The sequence below is a fragment of the Dipodomys spectabilis genome, unplaced genomic scaffold (genome assembly GCF_019054845.1).
Source record: "Dipodomys spectabilis isolate Male_0828 unplaced genomic scaffold, ASM1905484v1 ptg000783l, whole genome shotgun sequence".
In the NCBI taxonomy this organism is placed as follows: domain Eukaryota; kingdom Metazoa; phylum Chordata; class Mammalia; order Rodentia; family Heteromyidae; genus Dipodomys; species Dipodomys spectabilis.
This window is the reverse complement of record NW_024871460.1, coordinates 6,429,961-6,455,527: the sequence shown is the minus strand read 5'-3', so window position 1 is coordinate 6,455,527 and position 25,567 is coordinate 6,429,961. Positions and strand designations below refer to the sequence as shown.

The following is a 25,567-nucleotide window of genomic DNA, read 5'->3' as shown; positions in this document are numbered from 1 at the left end:
TGGTTGACTTTTCATTAGCTTCCATGTGGTGCAAGCAGTAAGATAGGGGGAGATTTTTCTAGTCTCTTTATTATTTTTTTTCTGCTTGTGGGGTCTGAACTCTGGGCCTGGGCCCTGTCCCTCAGCTCTTCAGCTCAAGGCTAGTGCTCTACCACTTGAGCCACAGCACCGCTTTTGGCTTTTTCTGCTTATGTGGTGCTGAGGAATTGAACCCAGGGCCTCATGGATGCAACGCAAGCACTCTACCACTGAGCCAGCCTGTAGTCTCTTTAATAAGGATCTTAACATTAATTACATAACAGAACCCTGAATAGTCTTTGATACTTTAGGCACCATGCTTACAAAATGAATATATAAATATATATGTGCAAAACATTTATGAAAAATTTTAAAAGTTATCAAACTGGATAGTGTGTTTTACTTAAGTTAATCGCCCACACATTGAGCATGACCTAAAATTTTGATCTGGATCACTAACACTTCAATAAAGAAAAAGAATTATTTCCATAAATAATGGTTACTTTGGAAACAGTTTTCTTTCTTCCTTGTATAATACCAGCTCTCAGTTTCCAGCTATCCTATAACACTGTTTCAACTCAGAATCTCTCAATGACAATAGACAGAACCCAAAGTCAAACTAAAGAAAGCTGAGAAAGAAACTGGAAAACACAATATAGCTGAATTGTAGCACAACTGGATCAAGGTCTAAAATTATTCTGCCTTTTGTGGATTCTCTTAGTAGTTGCTGAAGATTTTTCAAGTACCCATTTCCTAGTATTTATTTTATTGAGCTATGACTTTGCCTTTCTAAGGAATTGAACTGTTTGATTTTCCCCCCTGAGTCAACTGTTTTAGTTAACACATTTGTATACACTCATATACCACTCAAAGTGCTTACATATTTATAAACTAATTGTAGCTTCTATTTATGAGAAAAAATGTGCAACCTTTGGTTCTCTGGGCTTGACTAACAATACAATCTTCTTAGGTACTGTCATTTCTTTGAAAAATGATGCAATCCCATTCTTTCTAATGGATAAATAAAATTCCATTGTGAATACATACCATGTTTTCTTGAACCATTTTCCATTGAGGTGCATCTGGGCAGGTTCCATGCCTTGGCTATGGTGAATAGAGATGCTATGAATAGCTGGTGGGTTCACTGTATACTTGTTTGTAATCCTTTGGATAAATTCTCAGGAGTGGAATTGCTGGATCACAGGGTAGTTCTATATTTAGTTTTTTGAAGAATCTCCATACTGCATTCCAGAGTTGTTGAACAAGAATTCATTCCCACCAACAGTGTATTAGAGTTCCCACATCCCTGCCAGCATGTATTCTTGATGATGGCCATTCTAACTGTAGTGAGATGGAATCTTACCTGAGATGGTGAGCATTTCTGCTTGCATCTGTTGGTCATTGTTTCCACTTCTTCTGAGAAGTCTATCTTTAGCTTATTAACCCATTCATCAACTTAGTTATTGGTTCTTTCAGGGTTTAACTTTTTAAGCTCTCTTTGTATTCTGGATATTGGGCCAGCTGGATATGTAGCTGACAAAATTTTTCTCCCATTTTTTAGGATGTCTTTTTTAGCTTATTGGCTATATCCTTTGCCAGGCAGAAACATTAAGTTTGACACAATCTCATTTATCAAGACAAAGAGAAGAGAAGAAGTGAGGTAAATGCAATCAACATTCAATGTATATTCTAAAAATTTAAGAAAAGTGAAGGAAGGGGTGGGTTGGAAAGGATGGGTGAGAATGTTGAAAGAGGTGACATTGATGAAGATGTGTTGTACTCATAAACTACTTTGCTGAATGGCAACTCCTCTGTGCTTAAAGATGACAAAAATAATACAAATGATTTTTTCATCATATTATAGCTAGAGGGAAGGCAAGATTCTATCATTTTATCTGTTCCAGGGAAAATTCAGTGTGCCTTTTAACACAATTGCTATCTACCTATCTATCTATCTATCTATCTATCTATCTATCTATCTATCTATCTATCTATCTATCATCTGACATATATCTACTCAGAGGTAGATAGGTCTTCAATGAAGTACTAATATGTTATTTTTAGTTATAGTGATTTGAATTGAACTTAAGGGCTGAAATATGTAGAAAGGGTTAATATGCAATAGGCATGCCATAACTCTACCATCATGATTACCTAAAGTGCTTCACCTTAGAAATTCTAGCTTAAAATCTTGTTGGTCTACTTGGTGTCTTAATATCCGTGAGATTTTATATATAAATACCATGAGGCATCACTACTCATCGCGTTAAATTGTAAATTGCCTCCTACGCTGCTCCTTCCCTTCTGTTCCTCTCACCTCCCAGTTTCTCAGTTAACTTTGGCATGCAAACTTGCTCCTGCCAAATGATTCAGCCCAAGGAAGCTGATGCATGTGACTGCAGCAACAATTAATTTGTTTGCAGTTCTATATCTCATCTTAGAAATTCTTCCAAATGCTTCAGTCTATTCCACAGCACAGCACATATTTGTTTTCATAGAAAATAATAAAATAAGCTGATAGTAAAGAGGGATGGGCTATATTTTCCTTTGCTTTGCCCTTCTTTGCAACGCTACTTTGAAGCTCAATCCACACAGCAAAACTGTGCTTTCTTTGTCACACAGAAACCAAACATGGACATAAATGTGGTCTAGCATTGACATTTTCTGTATTTTTTATTGTTATTTTAAAGATGATGGACAGAGGGGTTATAGTTTTTCCCTCCACCCCACCCACAAGTTAGTACCACCAGTGAGCACCCACTGTGAGCATCACTGCTACATCAGTTCACCCTTTGTCCCACCATTTCTGTGCTCCTATTGCCCTCCCCAAAACAGATAAATGAACAAGCAAGACAAAATTAAAAGAAAAACAGCAACAAAGAAAAAACCTCTTGCTCCCATTTCCTGAAGTTTATTTCGATAAAGATTATTTTATATGACCACATGCACATAGGTATTATGCCTTTGTGTTCTCCTAAGAATTCTACTCTGATCTCACTCTGTATGAATGTCTAGAAACGTATATAATTTATCATGTCCCATTGTATTTTAATCATCCAGTGTGTTTACTTGTAGATTTATAGGCACACTCTAGGTACCACAAATGAAGGAAAACAGGCAACCTATGTTTCTCTGGGTCTGGCTTACTTCACTTAATATAAATTTTTCCATCTTTCCTTTTCCTTATGAATAGTAAAATATCATTCTTTCTGATGGATGAGTAGAATTCCATTGTGTACACATACCACATTTTCTTTTTTGTCAATATTGTTACTTTATTTTTTGTAGTTACCCTAATTCATATGAAGTGGTAATTTTCTACATTGACTTACACTTTCCTAGTGATTAGTGATCTTTTTTTTTAAGTAATAAGTTTTTTTAATTGTGAAAATACCGGACAGAAGGGTTACAATTACATGAGCAAGGTAATGAGTACCTTTCTTATCAAGCATTGTTGCCTCCTCATTTGTTTCCCTTTACCATCCCTGCCCTCTCCCTTCTCCCCCCCACCACCACCAAAGTTATAAAGTTCGTTTTTCAACATAACGTCTTGTACATCTCATGTTGCAATGGGTCCACCTCTATCCCTGTTTAAGCAATTTATTTTTCCCATCCCTTCCACAAATTATACCAACATCAAATAGAGTGAAAACAGGAGTTATACAATGGGGGAGGGACATACATGATGTTAGGCAAAATGAACCCCAAGATAAGGACTCAAATGGTTTTTCTTTCTTGCTATTGTTTCTTACATACCACATTTTCTTGATCCATTTGCACACTGAGGGGCATCTGGGCTTACTCCATATATTGACTATGGTAAACAATGCTTCAGTGATCATGGTTGTGCTGGTAGCTTTGGTATGGTCTTATTTGTGTTATGTTGGACAAATGCTCAAGAGTGGAATCAATCTTACTATATCACAATCACTTTTGTATTCATTGAAATGTCCATTTCCCTGAGTGTTTTGACAGTTATTGGAAGTTTCTCTCTTTTTGAATATTTTGATTATCTTTAATGAGTTGTACACAGGAGTTTCCATTAACCAAAGCAGTTTATGAATAAAGTGCATCTTGATCAATGTGACTCCTGTCAATTTCTCACCCTTCCCAACCTACCCCTTCCCTCACTTTTCTTAATTTTAGGTTATATATTGAATTTTTGACATTTAACAAAGTAGTTTTGTGTACAGCATCTTGATCTCTGTCCTTGCTCCAACATCTTCATCCCCTTCCCTTCCCTTATATTTCTCAATTCTATGGTATAAATAATAAATTCTTGCCTGCATTCTCTCCTCTTCCCCCTTCAGTCTTCTTAAGTGGGGAACTAGCATTTGGAGTCCTCCAAGAGACAAGTTCAAATTGTTGTGACACCTATGGTGATCTTCTTGTCAATGTGTGGTTTTACCAAGCTGACACTTTTCTGAGGGAAAAAATATTTGTTTCTATAATTCAAAACCACATATTGATGTTAAAGTGACATGTTAGAGCTGGCGGTTTGACAGCCCATCAAATAATGTGAGAACATGAAATTGTTCAGGGTACCAGAGTAAATGCACTGTGGTCTTTCATTCTGCTGATCCATCATCCCTGCTTTGATCTTTGGAAGGAATAACTTTGACCACTGTGCTCTGCCACTCTCGCTTGCTGCATGGGTGTCCATCCTTCTCAAATAGACACATTGGATGTGCCTATTGGACACCATGATGCTCACTGGGGTTCAACACTCTTTGTAGCCTAGCTCCTTTCCTTCAAAAGTTTGAGGACCTCAGATTCATTCTAGATCTTATACAATTAAAAGCTCTTTTAGACCAGAGTTATTTTGTTTTGTTTACCAATACAAACAATTCAAAAAATGATAGGCTTCTGATCTGCTTGATTTGGGTTCCATTTTATATCAGCAACCACATGCCAAGTTCTTTGATCAGAAGATTCATTATGCATTTCTCTACTTTCTTGTTCAGCACCTACTGCCTTCCCCACTATTCTTTTCTCTTCTCTCTCAAGTCAATAGCTGCTTCTTTATAGCTATCTGGAACTATGGGTGCAAAGTCCACATTTTTTTTATTGTATCTTAGCCTCAAAACACTAACCAACCTGAGAATTTTTATTAGACCTCTCTGTTTTTTTTTTTAACAATTTAGCATCTGTTCACATGGCAAAACCCCTAATTCTATGCTCTCTCTATTTCCATACAATTATGCTTCCATACTGTCCAATTCTTTTCTGAGATATGTATCCATAATAGCCTAACCAAAGGCAGCCATTTATATCTAACACACACTAATGCTCTTGTTCTATTCAGCCATTTCCCTGAAAATTTCAAGCAGAAGATACCTGCTCTGCCTCCCAGGTTACTGCTGGCAAGTTTTCTAAATGGTCTTTGCAAAATAAAATGAAAAACTAGCTTCTCATATAGCCTAACTCTGATATTGGACCCCCTATTGCCTATGGATGAAGCCAATGCAAAATTATTGCTTTACTGATTCAAATTACCTTTTTTATAGTGAGGGTATGCTGGGCTAGGTCTAAATAAATACACCCTGGGTTATGTCTAAATAAATGACAAAATAAATGTTAATTTCTGATTCACTTTAGAGTTGAAAACAGGTCATATGCTTTTCCCCCCCATCTATTAAGGGATCCAATGTAGAACCCCTGGTTTCCTAGATTGCCTTAGGAACAGAGATTTGAAAGACTGCACAGGATGATTATAAAGGTTGGGCCTGGAAGATAAATGATATTACCCTTGTTACAATCCACTGACCAGAATTCAGCTTTTAGGCTCACTGGCAAAGTATTCCTTAGGTGAGAACCAAATTGAGCCCATATAAAAAACTTTCATTAGGATCCCTTCTGGTTGATTTGACATACAATCTAAAATAAAATTTAAATGAATTAAAATAAAATGGCAAACAAGTAATTCCTTTTCCAGGAAACACAGCCTCCTGTGGTCTCTGGAAGAGGAAATGTAGTGAACATATAACATTCACTGGCTACAGACAGCTGTAAGCTTCTAAAGCTTGTAAACCTCCTCATGTGATGGAACTTTAACCAGATTACTTTACTTAACCACTGTGATTTGGCATCCTTTCTTTTTAAAGAAATGGAAATAACACCAGGTGCTGATGGCTCACACCTGTAATCCTAACTACTCAGGAGGCTGAGATCTGAGGATTGTGGTTCAAAGCCAGCCCAGGCAGGAGAGTCTGTGAGACTCTTATCTCCAATTAACTACCAGAAAACTGGATGTGGTGCTGCGGCTCAAAGTGGTAGAGCACTAGCCTTGGGCTGAAGAGCTAAGATACAGTGCCCAGGCCCAGAGTTCAAGACCCATAACTGATTAAAAAAAAAAAAAAGATGAAAACAACAAAACAGATGTTACTACATTATATGGAAATTATATACATATATATGTACATGTATATCTTACTGTGTCTGTATACACATTTCTATATATGTATTATGTATGTATGTGTACACAAATACACATACAATAAAAGAAGTTTGCTATAAAAATGTCACATAGAGAAGTGTTGAAATACCAATACAGAAAACACCAGAAAATTTAAAGTGTGCTATTTTCTATTAAATTTGTTTAACTAGAAAGTCAAATATAGCTGTATATCTTTATCTATATCTCTATGTCTATGTCCATGTAATTCTAAGTCAAAATAATACCAATTTTCCTGAATGAATTTTTCACATTTTATCTTAGCTTATTTAAATTTTGCATGATTTACTTTGCATTGGATGCTTAGTCAATGGAAAGTGACCTTAAAGAAAGTTCTTTATCATATGAGCCTCTCTGGTTCTCACCTAAGAATATTTTAATAACTACAATAAAGGTTTTGTCTGACCAATGACTACCAAATTTATCAGAGAGTACATTTGTATAACATATTGCCTTTTCTTCACAAACTAATATATTGTTTTACCAAAATTTAACAAGCACTTCGTTTGTGCCAGATGCAGAACTGAATAGAAAAACTATAAATAATTGATTCTTTTATTGCAGTAGGAGCAGACTGTGCTGGTGGGAAAGAATGTATTACTATTATCCACAGTCTTATGGATATAAAGAGTTTGAAAGGTGCCTATGCACTCTACTTTCATTACTTAGCATAGGACACAATAGAGTCAAAATCTGCACCTAGTACTATCACATGCAAAATTCACAGTTTTACATTTCACCATGATGATCAAAACACTGGGAGAAAGCAGTCAATACTTTCCAAATATGTAAGTCAAGGTAAATATTTAAAAATAGATGGTTAACAAAACCAAGGACAAAGAATAGGCGAACAAGGATATATTGGAGTTCACTGAGTCTAGCCTAAAAGATAAAGACAGAGGAGTGGTCCCCAAAAGCCAGAGAAAGAAGGGTCCCCCTGAGAAAATGTGCTCTTTGCTCCAGGTTGTAGCCAGCCCAAGTGACTCCAAAGGAAAGGATTAGGGTAATAAATACTCAAAGCTTCCCTTTCCTTGATCTCATTAGCCAAAGCAAGCAGAAGCCACATCACCAAGGGAAACTTGATGAATACATCGTCCTAATAGAGCCTCTTGAGCAAACGAAGAGCATGAGAATGGAAGAAGATGTTGTGTGTGAAGGGCAGATTAGAAGAACTTCAACGCTTAAGATGGAGAGAAAAGTCTCTGAAATAACACCTAAAAGAACCACCAGACAAAGAATCTTCTAAAAGATGTGCATTCACCCGATACTTTAACTTGTTGATAGAAATTATATTAGTCGAGATATTTTTAATAATGGATTCAATTTAAATTTCTCAGAAACCATCTACTTTTTCATGATAAATGTTACCTTCGTTTATTAATATTTAATTATTTTATTACAGTAATAAGTCAAGTGGCAGAAGGGAGTTTGGGTACCAACACTGACTCAGCACACACATGAATGGATGATAGCTGGATCATACAAGTGGAACATAGATGTCAGAGCCATTGAACACCGCACCATTGAACACCGCCACTGAGCCAACCAAGTGCTGAAGATATGAGTGACTCCGCACATCAGGTTGAGAGGGCACAAGGGAGTTTCTAGTGCAATTTTGCACTGAACATGTGGGTGATTTTGCTTATTACCATAAATGGAGAAACATGTGCCAGAACATTCTAAGTCATCTTTCCTAATTCTTTTCTTCTGCTCAGTATCAACAACCTTCAGTATCAAAGCTATCAGTGGCAGTTAACATCTGTGCAGTCCTCCTGCCTGAAAGATTGGAGCATCAGCATTTCCTTCATTGTACCTCTGGTCCATTTCAAGAGACCAGTTTTGCAGGTACCAGAAATGATTAATGGCTCCTGTGTGGTGTTTGTGACCTGAGTGCTTTAAAACTCATTACTGGTACCTATTGAAGCTTTTCTAATGGATTTAAAATAGATTTCACTACTGTGAACATGATTCTGCCCTTATGCAATCTCGATTTCCATGTTCCTTGTTTATGTGCTGTTACTTGTCATTGTTAGGCACTATCAACTTAATTTTTTTAACAAAAGGCAATCAATATTCAAGGTGACAATTTATCATGTTCCATTTAGAGAAGACAAGAGAGTACAAAGAAACATGTCTGTGCAGTGGGCGTTCAGCACAAGAAAGCATTTTAAAAGTAGAATTTATTTTCTTAATATCACAAATTTGTGCTAGATCAGCACTAAAAGGGGAGTATTCTGTAGCCCTCCCCACAAGGAACAGAGTTCTGTTGTTTTAGTTGTTGCTTCCTATGGTTGCAATTAAGTTCATACACACACACACACACACACACACACACACACAGAGGTTGTTTGGATACTCTCCCTCCATGGGCAGAGACATGCTCCAGGCTATTTTTCCTAACCAATGTGATTGGTTCATAAAAGGGAATGTAATAGAAGCATAAGGCCAATCAGATTTCTTTTTCAAAATATAGTATATAAATGATGGGAGTAATTGTGTATCCAGGATTAAATACCATAAAGCTGATGAAGCTGTCACAGATATAATACTTTTGACAGGATAGAAGCCATTTTCAGTAGGAGAAAAAAAAGAAAAACTCATAGTAAAGGTAATCACTTTAATTTATCACATAAAGGAATAAAACCTACCTTAAGCACTTCTTTCTCCGCTGGATAGTATAAAGTCTAGAACTTCCTTGTATTTCTGTGTGACTCATGTGTTCTAATTTAACCTCTGTTTGGAGCTTTAGAAACCTCCTAGTTTAAAAAGCCTTAAAAAAAAAACTCTGATTTCCCACGACAGCATTTTACAAAGAAAGAAAAATTAGGTTAACAGAAGGAAAAAGGAATGTGAATAATAGGAAAGAAAACCAGAAATAAGTACAAAGAAAAAAGTGAAAATTAAAATAGTAAGCAATAAACCACCAAATCTAAACTGAAAACTCAATCATTATAAAACTTGGTGCTTACTGAAGGAATTAAAATAGATGAAAAACAGATGGTAGATTTTTTTTAAAAGAAGACTTACACTTTTAAATTTCAGGATTCCAAAAGAGCTGATGAGACCAATCACAAGAAATATTAGTCATTCAGAGAAACTAGGTACCTTAAAATAAAGTCTGCAGGTAAATAAATACAATTGCACACTAAAAATAGACAATTATGATGAATTCGACTTATGAACTGTGGAGTGACATTGAAAATACTATGTTTTGGTAAAAAGAAAAATGTCTAAGAACTTTGTTACTACAGATGACAAAATATGACAAACTTAAATTATTACCCCACTATGTCATCTTTCTGTTAATTGATACTGAAAATTGCACTTCAAGAGAAATTTTGTTACCAAGAGGAGGCAAATTTAATGGACAATCCAGCAAGAAACAAATGTGTGTAATTAGATCCTAGCAAAAATAAATGGCTTTCTTATTTGCCCAAAGTTATTAGGAAATAAAGCATTTCACAGAAAGGTGCCTAGACTAATGGAACTTTTCTTAGAGTGAACAAATTCTTAAGCAGTATTAGTTATTTTTGAAAGACAATTTTATAACCCTAATTATACTCAGTCATTCAAAGGAACATATCAAGTAAGAAAACATTTTGATGATAGACATGGCTATTTTGAATATGAATTCTTGCATTGTATTATAAAATAAAGCCATGGGGACTTATAAAGCATTTGATTTTTTTTTTACCAATCCCAGATGTCTGTGCTTTCAGAATTCTAATGACTGAATTTTTATTCTTTGTCTTCCTTTCTTTCCTATTTCTTCCTATTGAGTGGATATATTTAGGATCTCAGCAGCTGAATATCGCATTACTAAGGAAGATTCAAAACGAAGATTCTGATAAATGAAAGGAATGGTGTGTAAGTTGGAATCAAGTTCATGGCTTCTAAGCTGTGCAATTTGCTACAATTTTAGAGCCCCAGATTCTGATATCTCTGTCTCTCTTAGTCATCTTTGTGTATCCCACTTTATCTTACATACAAAGATAATTTTGTGTTTGATGTTAAAGTATATACAGTATTATATATGAGGTTGGGGTGTGTGTTTGTGTGTGTGTGTGTGTGCGCGCGCACGCACGCACATGTGTGTGTGTGTGTGTGTGTGTGTGTATGTGTGTGCCTATTGTGGTGAACTTTTGGTTGCTGAAACAAAATGAGCTGAGATTTATTTTGGTTCATATATCTATTGATTTCAGTTCAAGATCAAGTGAATACACTGCCTTAAGCCTGAGATGATGAGATGCATGGTGGATGAAGCTGCGCCTTGTCTCATGGGGAAAGGAAGGACAGAGAGACAGACAGACAGACAGGCAGACAGACAGATAGACAGACTAGGGAAAAGGTATAATCTCTAAGGACAATCTTCAATAACATACTTTTGTGTTCTAAACCCCACCTGCTAATGCTTTCAGACTTTCTCAAATAACACACCAGCTAGGAATAACCTCTCAAGACCTAAGCCTGTAGAAGATATTTTACATTCAAATCACAACACACACTGAGAGAACACATACACAAACACACACATAAATCAAACTATAAAGTAAATACTGTACTTTAGTGAAAGGAAGGAGTTGTTAGCTCATACATGATTTAATAATAGGGAAACTATATATAGTTAAATATTTATCAAAATGAGAATGAAAAGGATATCAAGACAAATACTTTAATACTGAAAACCTAAGTAATGTTAAAATAGTAGTACTGAAACTCAAATTCTGAAATTTCAATCAAGAAAGAATTTCCATGTAAAAATATAAAATAGTTTGCAGAAATTCTTGTCTCAAATCATATATCAAAGTTCTTCCAAATTATGTTGAATAAGAGTTATCAACCATGAAAACCTACATGCCTAGGAAATATCAGTCTGTTAATACTTTTTTTTATATCCAGAGAATTACCACTAGATAATAACCATGACTGTATGAACCCAACCTTGTTGGCCCTTGGCACATCTGGTCTAAAATTGCATATATCTGATGTCCAGAAAAGGCTTGTTGAAAACATAACTACCAGCCTTGCAAAAACCCCAACACATGCCTTTATGCCTGGCTGAATAGATGAATATATATATATGAATAGATAAATGTGTAAGAAAAAATACATCCTGTCATATTCAATTAATTATAAACCAAATCACTTCATTTCTTCCAAGGATATTTATTGAATATTTGAGATAAATGCTTCAAGAATGCATAGCCTGAAGATTATGGTTCCTTTGAAGAATGCAAGATCAATATAATATCTAAGGCTTGTATATTTCTGCAATATTTGGCAGCAAAGATATGCACAATGTCAAATAAAACCACTATCTTAAAATTTTATAACATGATTTCTCCCATGTACTACTTACTTGCATTCAGAATGGTGACATACTTTGTAAACTCTGAAGTACAGAGAGTCTTCAATTTAGGATGATTTAAGTTACAACTGTTTTTTTCTTTACAATGGTGGGAAATTGATATGCATCCAGTTGTAACTGTGCTTCAAATTTTAAATTTCAATTTTCTCCCAAGCTAGCAATAGATGGAGCAGTACTGAGCAGTCAGGAGAATGAACAACCAAGATGACACAGTGTACTGTGACTAATGTATGATGTTGATCTGAGGCCAGCCCCAGGCAAAAACAATAGCTCCTATCTAAGATTTAACTAGAGCAAAAAAACAGGCTGAAGACATGACTCAAGTAGTAGAGCACCTGCCTAACAAACACAAGGACCTGAGTTTAGATCCTTGTACATAATAAAAAGCTTAAGACACAGGAAATCAACTAAATAATGTAATGAATAATATAATAATAGTAATCTGTTAATGTAAGTACTGCATGCCAGTACCAAAGCTACATAAAAGGAACTTTAATATATTTAATGATGTATCCTATGTGTACACAATGCAGTTATATAAATATGAGTCAAGTCTACAATGTTGTGGACTTTGAGTCCTGAAAATGTTAGCAGAATGGCAGTAATAAAATAGAGATAAACGCATTATCAAGCCCTGACTATATTTCAGTCACTTTTTCCATCCTGTAATTAAAGGTGTAAGATAAGTCAACTTGATTAGAGAAAAGAATTTATTTTGACTTCCAGATTTAGTGGCCTCAGTCTATGGCCAGTTTGTCACAGCATGCCGCCCACCTATGGGAGTAGGAAGCTGAAAGAGAAAGAGAGAGAGAGAGAGAGAGAGAGAGAGGTGTGGAGGGAGGGGAGGGGAGAGAGAGGAAGGGAGTAGGTGAGAGGAAGGGGGAGGAGGAGAGGGAGAGGGAGGGAGAGAGAAAGAGGGGGGAGGGAGAGAGAAAAAGAGGGAGGGAGGGAGGATCTTTAGGTCCTGTATCCTTTTCACAGGCATGTTCCCCAGGATCTAACTTCCCCCCATGGAACCAACTCCCAATAATGCTATGGTCTAGGGACCAAGCCACTGAACACATGCATTTAGTAAACATTTAAGAGTCAAAATATAGCCAGGCACCGGTGGCTCATGCCTGTCATCCTAGCTACTCAGGAGGCTGAGATCTGAGGATCGCTGTTCAAAGCCAGCCCGGGCAACAAGGTCTATGAGACTCTTATCTCCAATAAACCACCAGAAAACTGGAAGTGGCGCTGTGGCTCAAGTGGTAGAGCGCTCACCTTGAGCTGAAGAGCTGAGGGACAGCGCCTCAGGCTCAGAGTTCAAGACCCATGACCAAAAAATAAATAAATAAACAAAAATAAAACATCCATGAGTTAAATATTTTATATGACTCACGTAACTATTTTAGGTGTTAATTCATTTAATTCTCACAACTGCTCTAGTTGATCGTTTTGTTTTATCCTCATTTTACAGAGAAGGAAATAGGGTCTAGTCTATAGATGCTATAAAATAAATGGAAAACAGTGTTAACCATTAATCATATTTTCAGATAGCTACAGAGAAAAAAGAAAAAGGGAGGATGGAACAGAGGGAACGGGGGGGGGGGGGGAAGAAGAGGAGAAGAGGAAAGAAAAGAAGAAGAGGAAGGGAGGGATGGAGGAGGGAAGGACAAGGAGAAAAATTCTGGCTTGAACTTGTTAAATACATGTTAGTACCAATTTCTCAAATAGCAGTTAGGTTATTAAAAGAAGACAAACTACTTTAGTTGGGTGTGGTTCTATAGTACGTATGTTGCAGTATATTCCATTGTAGTTAGTCATCTTGAACTTTGGGCTTGTTTTTCTATTGTACAGAGTGGAGAGAAACAATGTAGCCAATAGAAAAGATCAAATGCACTAAATCATCTAAGAATTCAAATATGCTACTGAAAAAAAAAAAAAAACATTTCACACAATCAAATGAACTTTAGGAAGATCAAGTAAGGAATAATAAAAGTTCCTATCACAGAAAATGACAAATGCATATCCCTTTATGAAATAAAAACTACAAGTTTCTCTTTATATAAAATGGAAATCTAGTTTTGGTGGCAATTAATGTATAAGCAAAATAAGTTTGGTTAATGGGAAGAGCTGTTAACAACAGCTTTGTATGCCATCCTGAAGAGAGAGAAGTATTCAGTTGTTGCAAGTAACTTATATGTGTGTAAGTATGCATATACTTTATAATATATATGAACATATATTTATATAAAATAATCAAACTAACCTATTGAGCTCCTCAAATAAGTAAGCCAGCCAGGCCGTGGAGCTGATTTTTCATGGACCATCATTAAAGGCTCTTGATAGCCGCATAAAGCAGGAAATGCAAGTTAGCAACTTGCCCAGGGTTATACAGTGTCACCTGACATGGGCAGATTGCCTCTGATACCCACACTCTCTATCCTCTCTACCCTCTTCAAAGCCAATTTGATAAGGAAGCATTGGCAGCTGGCCCGAATGTGCACTCTGTAAAGGTAAAGGTGGGAACAGAGAACTAAACATCTTACTAACTTCCGTAAGGGATGACCTGATGAGAGGCCCAACCCTGATTGTGTAGTACACCTTTTCAGGAGGCTGAATGTCAACAACTTGGCACACAGTATCAGGCATACAGTGGTGGTGACGGGGGAAATAAAAATGAATTATTGGGTCCCTGGCTTCAGAAATAAGCAACTGTGTATGAGCTGGGAAGGTGGCTCAGTGGTAGAGCGCTTGCCTTGCATGCATGAGGTCCTAGGTTCGATTCCTCAGCACCACATAAGCAAAAAGAAAAAAGCCGGAAGTGGCCCTGTGGCTCAAGTGGTAGAGCGCTAGCCTTGAGCTGAAGAGCTGAAGGACAGTACCCAGGCCCAGAGTTCAGGCCCCACAACTGGACTCCCCCCCACAAAAAGAAATAACCAACTGTGAACCCTAAAAATTCAGAAAGATGAAATGAGGATCATGATCATGCTTACTTATTTCTAATAAAAAGAAAAATTGAGTTTGAGATACTTGCGGTGCAGTTGAAGATATGCAGAAGAGAGACTGCAGGAGTAAAACAGGTATGCATACAGTGGAAAAAGTATGAATGGAGTAAGAAAACCTACAGACCAGGAGAATAACCTGAGAAATCACCAACCCTGAGGGATTCTGCCACACTTTTCCAGATCAACAAGTGATTTCTTCAGGACATCCTTTTGATTTTTAATTGGTAAACAACCTTAATACTAATATGTTTGGACTTCAATCAATAAAACATTATGTGACCAAATAAAAATAAATATACTAATACAAATATATAAAACTGTGATAGCAATTACTGCAATTACTGATACAATATGTATCATAGTGTGTATGCATATCATATAAAATTTCACCATAGATTAATAATATGAGCCAAGTAAAATGCTATAAATATGTAAATAAAATAATATAAAAATGCAACTAACCCAGTAGCATAAATTAATAGCATATATAAATAAAATGAAAATGAAATAATAAAATAAGACCAAAACCTCCAAAAATAGAGAAGGAATTTTTTTCTGACATTTTGGCTGGAATTATGGTGAATATATTCCCCTGGTCAATTTAAAAATAGTTGACACCTTATTAATATTTTCTTAAACTTTTAATTTTTGACGTCTCAGTTTAGACATGCCACAATTGTAGTCATATTTGTTAGATTTATCTCAAGTTATTTTTTGAATACTCTCTCCTCTATGCCTCAGCCAGCCTGGACATCTATCCTATTAATGTCTCCCCTCTGAGTGGGGTAATAGGCATACACCAACATCTTCAGATTCTATTGATTGAGATGGATCCTCATTAACTTCTCTCCTGGGCTGGTCTCATACTTCAATCTTCTTTATCTCTGCCTTTGCCAATAGTAAGGATGACAGGTGTGAGCCACCACACTTGGGTGTTCGTATTTTTAAAGGCTATAGAGGACAACACATATTTATACAAGGCTGCTTTTTCTAATTTGCCCTAAAATATGACCCATAGTCATAGATGTTATTCCCTTCCTTGACTCAATCTCATGGCCGAAAAAGAATTTGTAGGAAAGAAGAGAGAGGTTTTATTTTTCTGATCTTTGTTCTCAAATGACAGCATACACAATAAAATGTGTGGCATATATATATATATATATATATATATATATATATATAGTATTTTTACTTCCTTGTGTCAAGAAACAGGTAAGGCTTTACCAAGAATGTAGTCTAACTGGTTTGATTAGTTTTGTGGACTTTTGAAATTTTTAATGGAAAGGAACAGAAAGCAAATGTTTTCCTTAATTTTAGTTTCATTAAAATCTCCATGTTTGATACTTGAGTGAAACACTGAAAAATTCATGTAAAAATAGTTGCTTTATTTAGGAAGGAGAAAATGAGAAATAATGGCCTTAAAATAAGGCTTTGTTGTACTCCATAAACTCTATTTTTATTAAGAAAATACTTTTATTACCAAACTATTGTATTTGGCTCATATAAATTTCTGTATCAAAGTTTAGTCTTGGAACTAAAAAGTTCCCACACATTTTTCTCCCTGAAAATATCTTATAAAGCATATATCATAATAATTTTTCATTTTCATGTAAATTTGAGAATCTGTTATGCAAGGGAAGAAACGAAAACCCTATATGGTGATGATTGCATTCCATTTGTATTTTCTTTAAAAATTCACCACCCTGTTAAGTCAATATTTATAAAATATCAACTATGTGCATTTTTCTGAGAGACGAGTCCTGCCAAAAATGTAAGATATAGCCTAACTTGAAACTTACTTTAAAAAGAGCACAAAAATTATTCTTGATTTTTAAATATCTATTTTTTAAGATTTCAATCAAAATACTCAATTTTAAATGATTTTAGGGGAATTTACCAATTTTTTTAAAAATACACATTCAATATAACAGTTTTCCTCCAATTAAAGACTATAAGTAAATCAGATTAATTTCAGAACAACTGCTAGTTTTGAAGCCAAACCCTCAAGCCTTGAAATTCCTCTCAATCTATACAAATTTAATTTGTAAATTTAATTACATTGAAAAAAATAACACTCAGTAAAGTTTCTGCAATCTGCCTTACCCTTTGCTATAAATAACAAATACTACTGTGTTAAGTAATAACTTCTCAAACTAAGTTTGATCTTTTGATAGAGCAACTACTAAGAACTAGAAACACCAAATATACATACCACACACAGTTCATACAGTGAACTATGAATAAATGCCAAGTGCTATTTATCTCTTTATTTGGAAAAGGCAACAAGAAAATCCAAGGCCTTCTAGAGATCAAGTCATTTAGTTCAAATCATTTAGTTCTCAGAGATAATCTTTTCAAAAGTCATTTCACTCTTGTTCTACCAAATTCTAAGCTAATCACATTAGAAATATCAGGTGATGTATGACTGCTGAAGGAACAATAACTTTGAATTGTTTCATTTTGGGTTTTGTATCTTTATTTTAAGCTACAATTTGAATTAATAATCCATTTGCTAATTTAAATTACATATTTTAGATTGTGAGGGAAAGATACTGTGCTATTTGGGTGTTCAAAAATGTTCTTGTCGAAATAACTTGAAACAATGAACTCATCCATCTATGGTACTCAATTTGTATAAAATTTGTAGCTAAAATACAATGTCCAACTCTTTAAACAATAACTGATGATTTTCTCAGGTCCTCAATAAAGATTTGGTAAGAAAGTACTCTTGACAGAATTCCACATGCTAATCTTATTGAGATGATTGCAAATAATGCACACCATCTACTCATTGTCATTCTGGGATAGAGTACCTGATTCTTGTTTATCTCAAGGTATCTCAAAGCTGATATGCCCTACAAAGAGCTACTGATGTTATTTTCTCAGACTTTCCCTATTTTCTCCTGTTGTGCCTCCTCATTGCTATGTGCAGTGTGGCTGGGACACTAGGCTGGTAGCCAGAGGCCTAGGTCACCGGCATGATTCCACTTCCTCTTCTCCCTCAGGTCTCGCTAGCTTCCATCAGCTCCACTGTATTTACTCATAACTACAGCTTGCATAAATTCCTGGCTTCACTAGCCCTACCCCAACCAAACAACTACTGTTCAACACTGCACTCTCCACTCCAACCTGTTCTTAATCCATACAGCACTAAAAATAAACACCCTGAGATCACGTCTCTGCTTCAAAGCTGCACAATAACAACATGTACTTCTCATTGTTGCAATGCGGGGGGAGGATTGGGTGGGGGGAGGCTGAGAAGGGATGGGAAGGGGAAACAAAGGAGGAGGCTACAATGCTTGATAAGAAATGTATTCATTATCTTGCCCATGTAAGTGTAACCCCTCTGTACAGTATTTTCACAATTAAAAATAATTTTTTTAAAAAGCTGCACAATGATTTCCTATGGCTCATGATACAAAATACAACATTTTTAACCCTAGCCCAGAATTCCCTTCATGATGCCCTTTACTTGTTGTTCAGGCTCATTTTCTGCCTTTCGGCTGACACACAGCTAGCTTTATCCTCCTGGATTCAGCAAATAAAGTTCTTTCCTGATCTCCATGACAAAGCTCCCTTCCTAACCAAATGGTCTCCTTTTTGCATTCTTTAAATGTCATCTCTTTGGAGATGCCTTCATGATCACCCCATACAAATGAGTTATTTGCTTTTTGTCACATATTACAACTTATAATGATTTGTTTCTGTATTATGTTTGTGAAACACTGTAGGAGTATAAGCTCCATGAAGCCAGAAACTAGGTGATAAGAAAAAAAGGTTCTATTTTCTTCCACATAAATACATAATAGTAGCTTCCACCATCTCATTGATTGATTGACTGATTGATTGATTGATTTATAGGGAGAGTCTTTAGAGCCGATTGGGAAGAACTGAGCATATGAGAGAAAAGTATTGAGCCTCTTGGTTGGTGTGCACACAGGAAGATATATACAGGTAATCATAGATTTTGCTCATGAAACTTTTGTCATAGAAATACAGTGCATACATATGTCTACAGTGCTAGGTGCCCTCAAAAGGAATCTAATTGTACACAGATAAACCTTCAAGGAAACAAATTATTCTCAGAGCAAAGACTTGAACCATGTGAGTGGCTTAAAGGCAATAGATGATGGAGAAAATAAAGATAGGGAAATAATTGTATATATTCTTTTTTCTTTCTCCAAAATCTCCTGCTGGTACCTATGCCAGGAGTTTATTCCACAAAGCTGTTATGAAAATAAAAGAGGAGCCACGTAACATTTTCAAAGCAATGCAGAAAGTGATATTCAGTATTTCTCTAGACAGAAACCTTGTCATCATGGAACATAGGGTCGATGTGGCCCTTTGAAGGCAAGAGAAAAATCTAAGGAAGCCTTGCTTCACCACCTTAGTTCCAAAAGCCCAAGAAATTAGCTTTCCGTCTCTTCCTGTGGTAGCCTAAGATTAAGGAATACTGCTCAGGGACTTATTTGACAAGTTGATACCACCAAATTTGTGCCCAGCATTCTCAACTGAGCCAGAAATATGGATCTGGAGGACTGATCCCAGTCTGATCATTGTCCTCAAGGATCATTGGTTAATACTTCATCTCCAGTGAGATAGCATTAAGTGGCATGGCCTTTATGATAAGGTGATTATATCCCTAGGACTTAGCCCTTATAGCCTTCTGAGAACTCCTTTGACCTTTATTTGCCCTTCTTTCTCTTCCCTACATGAAAACATAGTCAGGAGACCTTTGCTAGACACACAGTGTTTACACCTTCATTTAGGACTTCTGGCTTCTACAACAGAAAAAGAAAAATCTATCCTGTACAAATCAGCGCATGTTTGATATTTTCTTAGGGCAGCATGAATGAACTAAGATGCTCACCTTTTAAAAAAAATTCTTTCTCTGAATGTCTTAAACCTCTGATTTCCTCTTTTTCCTGCTTCCTCTCAGAAGATGAACTGACACAATCCCTTGAATTCAGAGAAAGACAAAAATCATTGGATGAAATTTTCCTTACCTGTAGATCTTAGATGCTTTACAACTATATATACTCCATAATTTATTCTTCCCTTCAGTTCGACAACATGGTTAGTGGCTCAGTATGTTTAAATATCTTATCTCTTCTCCCCAGCCTCAGTGGATCTCTATCAGTTCTTTACTTGTACATATGTATGTGTATTCTCCTTCAAATGTAACTTTCCCTCTTCCTTCTCTGTTACTCTTTCCCTCTCTAGTCAAATTTCAGAGTTGGCTCCAGTCACTTTCATTTCTCACTTCTCCTATACCTCAATCTTCAACCCTACTCTCCTACCATAATTCTTGCCATGTCACTAACCATCGAAACATTCTAAAAGTCATACCTTTTCTGTAGTAAGCAGTACTAAAACATTCTTTTCAGCCCTTACTTTATTTTTATCTCACAGCCTCATTCAAGTGTTCTTTCTTGAAATAATCCTTTCCTTTGTAATTCCTGATGCCTCTGCTTTTGATTTCTCTCTTCTATCCTTCTGCTCAAATTAGTCCAAATACTTGATCACACTCTTCCAAACAGCAACCAAATACTTGAGCTCCTCGGGGTTCAAGTCCACTTTCTTTCAAAGATATTCCTGGTATCTCAAGTTTCCATGATCATATGTATCCTCAGCCCAAACTTGTATCTGAACCACTGACCTACAGACCCAAATACATCTCTGTGTGCATTCTCATAAGCACCTAAAATACTACTTTCACAGAGAATGTTTGCTCCTTTTTCCCAAATGTATTCATAAGCATGTGGACTCATGCTTATGAATGTGGATTCATGACCTCTCATGATCTCACACAACAATAGACGGTGCAAAGAAAATATGGAATAATTAATATCTTGCATCCAACAGAACCTCTTTTGTATCACAAATTATTTTCTCCTCTTGTAGTAGTTGGTAGAATGTCTTTAAAATGGTAACTGTGATTATGAAGGTTCTTCACTAATTTCTTTTTGAATAATGTATTATTATCTAGAGGGATAAAATCCAAATTTCTTAATATTTGTTTTGAGCCCTTGCATGAATTCATCTGGGGGAAATTCTTGCTTCTCTCTGCATCCTTCTTAAACTATCTTAAACCCTTCGATAACACCCTGTACTAATGGTTTTCTTCATTGGTTGTGGGGCCTGAGCTCTGTCCCTGAGCCTCTTTGTGCTTAAGGCTAGCACTCTACCACTTGGGCCACAGCACTGCTTCCAGTTTTTGAGTGGTTAATTGGAGATAAAAGTTTCACAGAGACTTTTCTGCCTGGGCTGGCTTCAAATTGTGACCCCCAGATCTCAGCTTCCTGAGTAGCTAGGATTATAGGCATGAGCCACTGGCACCTGGCTTAATTTTTTTCTCTTGAATCATATATCTGCATGGCTCTTTCTGTTTTCTGTGCCACCACACTCTTTAGTCCCAGATCAATGACTTTCTTCTAATGTGTGTGTGTGTGTGTGTGTGTGTGTGTGTGTGTGCGTGTGTGTGTGCGCACACACGTGTGTGTGATTTCCTCACCCTCACTGTGTCCTCTGATAGGGCTACACATAACCTTGGAACATAGCTCTCCATGTGACCCTAACATGTCATCAAAGCTCAAAAGTATTGATTCACTGACTGTAAACTTATTCCTGCTCCATACTGTAGCCTAAAAACTATTAAAACGGGTGTGGTTTGGCAAATGACAGAGAAGCATGATTCACATTAGCATTTGCACCAGTGTCAGTCTTACTCAAAGAAGATGTGCTAGGTGAAAAGGGAAAACTCCTCACCACCCGGCTATCAAGAAGGAGCCTTGGAAATTTGCTACATGGTTAACTGCTGTCAAAATTCTCAATTTCTTCTCTACTGCAATGTGGTAACTAGGCAACTTCAATAACATTTGGAGCCCAACCCACACAAATCTCATTCCAAGACAGAATAAAATGCCAAAAGTAGTTGGTTTCTCTTGAGAGACACCCTCGTTAAGGCCACAAAGATGGGCTAAAAGTCTGTGAAAAGGTTTTAAAACAAACAAACAAACATAAGAACCTACACTTTAAGTATGTATAGCAAAAATGTTTTTGCCTCAATTATGTGATGCAAGAGTATGGGATATAGCAGGTCAAAGACTTGGATTCTCCTACTGTGTGATAAAGATGTAAAAAGAAATTATCTTGGCAATGTGGCATTTATTTGAAAAGCTGCCTGCATAGCGCAATACCGTAAATTAAGCAAAACAAGTAGGCATTTCAAGAGGACTTTTCAAAGCATGAAATTCTTGGTATAAAGAAATCTAAAATGAAGCAATAAGTCAAGTGTCTTGTGCATACATACTTTGACTGAACAAAAAGGCCTAAGCAAATAACTTTATAGACAATGGTTTTAAATTGGAAGCAACTACTGCAACAAGATTATTCAAACTATGTTTTCACAGATTCAGATTAGCTGGAGGTAGAATATAGCTACTGAAGAACTCTCTTAAGCATTACCAAAATTATTCTGATTGAGTTTTCATGGATTTTAGAGATGAATTGCAGCTGAATACTCAGCCCCTCAAAATTCTCTAGTGTGTAGTGCCTGAGTGGCACTATTATTAGCTTATACATATGTATATAAAACTGTACCAAGACAGTGTTAACTTTAATAATATTCCTTTCCTGATACAAACTGTTCTAATACATATTTAAAACTTCTCAAATGGGGAAGAAGAGTGATACAATGACTAGAGAAAGTTCTTTTTTTTCTAGTTACTAAGCAATGTGGCTAATCAACTATTTTTCTACTTCGTAACTTTTTCTAACTTTCTCTAATGTTATGCAACAACTCAGAATTTTTGTTGTGTTTTGTTTTTTGATTCAAGGGCTTGATATGCGATCTAAAACTCCTGTTTCCTCTGCATCAGCCTCCTTCGTGCTGGGATGACATGTATGTACTGCCATGCCTGGTTGGTTCAAAATTTTAATTTCTGACAAGATTGTATGTATTTTGTCTTTCCCAAGTCTATCAATATCTGAAACAGAGCAATCTCATTATACAATATTATTATCCTTAGTCCCAGTAGATGTTTAGCTGGGATTGGCTCAATAAAGCAAACATAACACTATAAAAAATAATGTCTGCATTTCAAAGAGACTATATATACATGTAAAAATGTTTTAAATAGCCCAAACATTTAAAGGTATTGTCTAAATTTTTTAAGTTTTCTGACTTTACCATGTCTATTAAAGGCCCAAGGTTCGCTGGTGGCTCACGCCTGTAATCTGAGCTACTCAGGAGGCTGAGATCTGAGGATCATGATTCAAAGCCAGCGGGGGCAGGAAAGTCTGTGAAACTCTTATCTCCAACAAAACCACTAGGAAACCAGAAGTGGCGCTGTGGCTTAAGCAGTAGAGCGCACATCTTGAAGTGCTCAGGGACAGCGCCCAGGCCCAGAGTTCAAGACCCACGACCAAAAAAAAAAAAAAAGAGCTCCAAGGTTCTACTCTAGCATATATTGCAACTAGCTGTAGAAGAAATATCTTTTGCTAAAGCCGTGTAACACAGACAAAGAGCAGTAGTTAATTTACCAGGTAGGAATTGGAGCATGTCTGCCAGTTATCTGACAGCAGGATCAGATCCAAGAAAGGCTTGGTGCCAAGTATGGAGGAAGAGTCTGAATACATTTTGGATTTTGATTTCTGAACCATTTTCAAGAAATTCAGTCCTTGGCCAGTTATGCCTAGTGTCATGTTTAGAAACTAAGAAACTGCTTTAAGAGGAATATGTGACTGCCATTTATAAAAAAGCTCTTTCAAGGGCGTATGTGCTGTTTTACTGTGAAACACTGTACTATGTGGGGAAGCAAATGGCTCCATTGATTAATGATGATTAATCATTAATCATTTAATGTCCCTTTCCCCCTTTCCAATTTGATCCTCCTTAAAAAGACCCCAAGAACACTTTCTCCAATGGATTACAATAAAGCTCATGTAAAATAGTAAAAGGAAAATTGTTCCCTGTTCTGAATTAGGGCTCTAATCATCTAAGAGGAGGTGTTCTTATTCTCCATACAACAGTCCTTGCTACAGCATTAGCGGATTCATGACCTTAGACATTGAATGCTAAAAACCAACATAAAGAGGCCTACAATTTGATTGTAAGTATAAACAAATCAACATAGAGAAAAATCTTTTAAAAATGATAAAATAATAAAGTAATAGGATACAAATGGGGAATATGATATGATGAGTTTAGCTACGAGCTATGAACTCCTATGTATCATATACAGCAAACTAAACTTTAGAAAATTAGATTTAGGCAACTTAGTGTTTATTGGTTGTCTTTCTTCAGGTAAGAGATGTTTCTGGAACCATACATGCAAATTGACTTGTATTTAATATAAATGTAAGGAGGTTATTATTTGGATTAGAAGAATGCTTTGGTAAATATATGACAGAATAAAGGATCCTTCAGTGTTGAGCACAATCATCGATGAAACTGGAGTTGGGGTTGTTTTTGTGCTCGCTTCAGCAGCACATATACTAACATTGGAACAATACAGACAAGATTAGCATGGCCCCTGAGCAAGGATGACACACAAATTCGTGAAGCAGTCTGTATTTTTATATGCAAATAAGAATTGAATGCTTTATTATTATAACTATGATCACAATTATTAGTGCTCTGCTTCTTGGTGAACAAAAAATCTTTTGTTAAATATTTTGTATTAAAGATGTTTTTCACCCTCTAAACCCCCCCCAAAAAATAAATAAAAGAAACTGGAGTTTTTGTATACTTAGATTTCTTCATGGGGATCTATCATTAGCGAAGTTTTGTTGTTGGTGTTTTTTATCCCTAGAGTTAAAACTCAGAGTCTCACATTTGATACGAGGCCAATGTTGTACCACATGAGTCTCAGCGTCGTTTATTTTTACTTCAGTTATTTTTCAGTTAAGGCCTTCCAAATTTGCCTGGGGCCAGCCTTTCACTGAGATCCTCTTTGTAGCTGGGACAACACGTGCAGTACCCTGCCCGGCTTGTTGACTGAGATCAAAATTTCTGCTAACTTTTGCCCAGGCTGTCCTTTAACTTTGATCTTTCTAAACTCTACTTGCTGAGGCAATTGAGATTACAGGCAGATGCCACCATGCTCCTTAGCTTTTTGCTTGCTTGTTTAACATACAGAGGCTTATAAAATAAGTATCTACATTGGATCATGAGATGATACAAATTAATTATGACAAGTATTGTTATGTGAATAAGTGTTTAGTGAACTCATTGTCTTGGGTGACGGAGCTTTCTATTTAAATCCACGCCACCATTTAACAATCTTCTTTTCTTCATGTACAGACATGACCATCCATTCATTGGGGTACTGGTTCAGAGTATCATTAGTATCTGAAAGTTAACTTTTACATGATAGATGTTGACTCTTAACTACCTTTCTAGCATATGTGTTCTCTTTAATCATAGGCAATTTGGTTATTACCCAGTTGTTGGATCTTATTAACCAATTTTGGCTCTTTGTATTTCTTCTGTGATTGACTCATAAGGGTCAACAGCTTCATTTGTATGTCTTCTTAGTTGCCAACTTCTTTGTCCTTGACTTCAACCCTTTCTAGAGCAGGTAGGAGTAATGTTCATTCCTCAATCAACTCCAACTTCAAGATTTCCTATCTAGGCACCTCTAGGAACTCTTATTCATTCTCTCTCTCCCTCTCTCTCTCTCCTTCTCTCTCTGTCTTTCTCGTGTCTCCATGGAGTGATGGCTTATGAGACTT

The 25,567-nt window shown here is 36.2% G+C and overlaps 1 non-coding gene across 1 annotated transcript; it reads left to right on the top strand.

The window, feature by feature from the left end:
- Positions 1-24,304: 24,304 nt before the first annotated feature.
- LOC122102507 lies at positions 24,305-24,411 on the top strand. The gene has a single exon (XR_006146517.1). It is a non-coding gene; the product is annotated as a U6 spliceosomal RNA (small nuclear RNA).
- Positions 24,412-25,567: the final 1,156 nt, after the last annotated feature.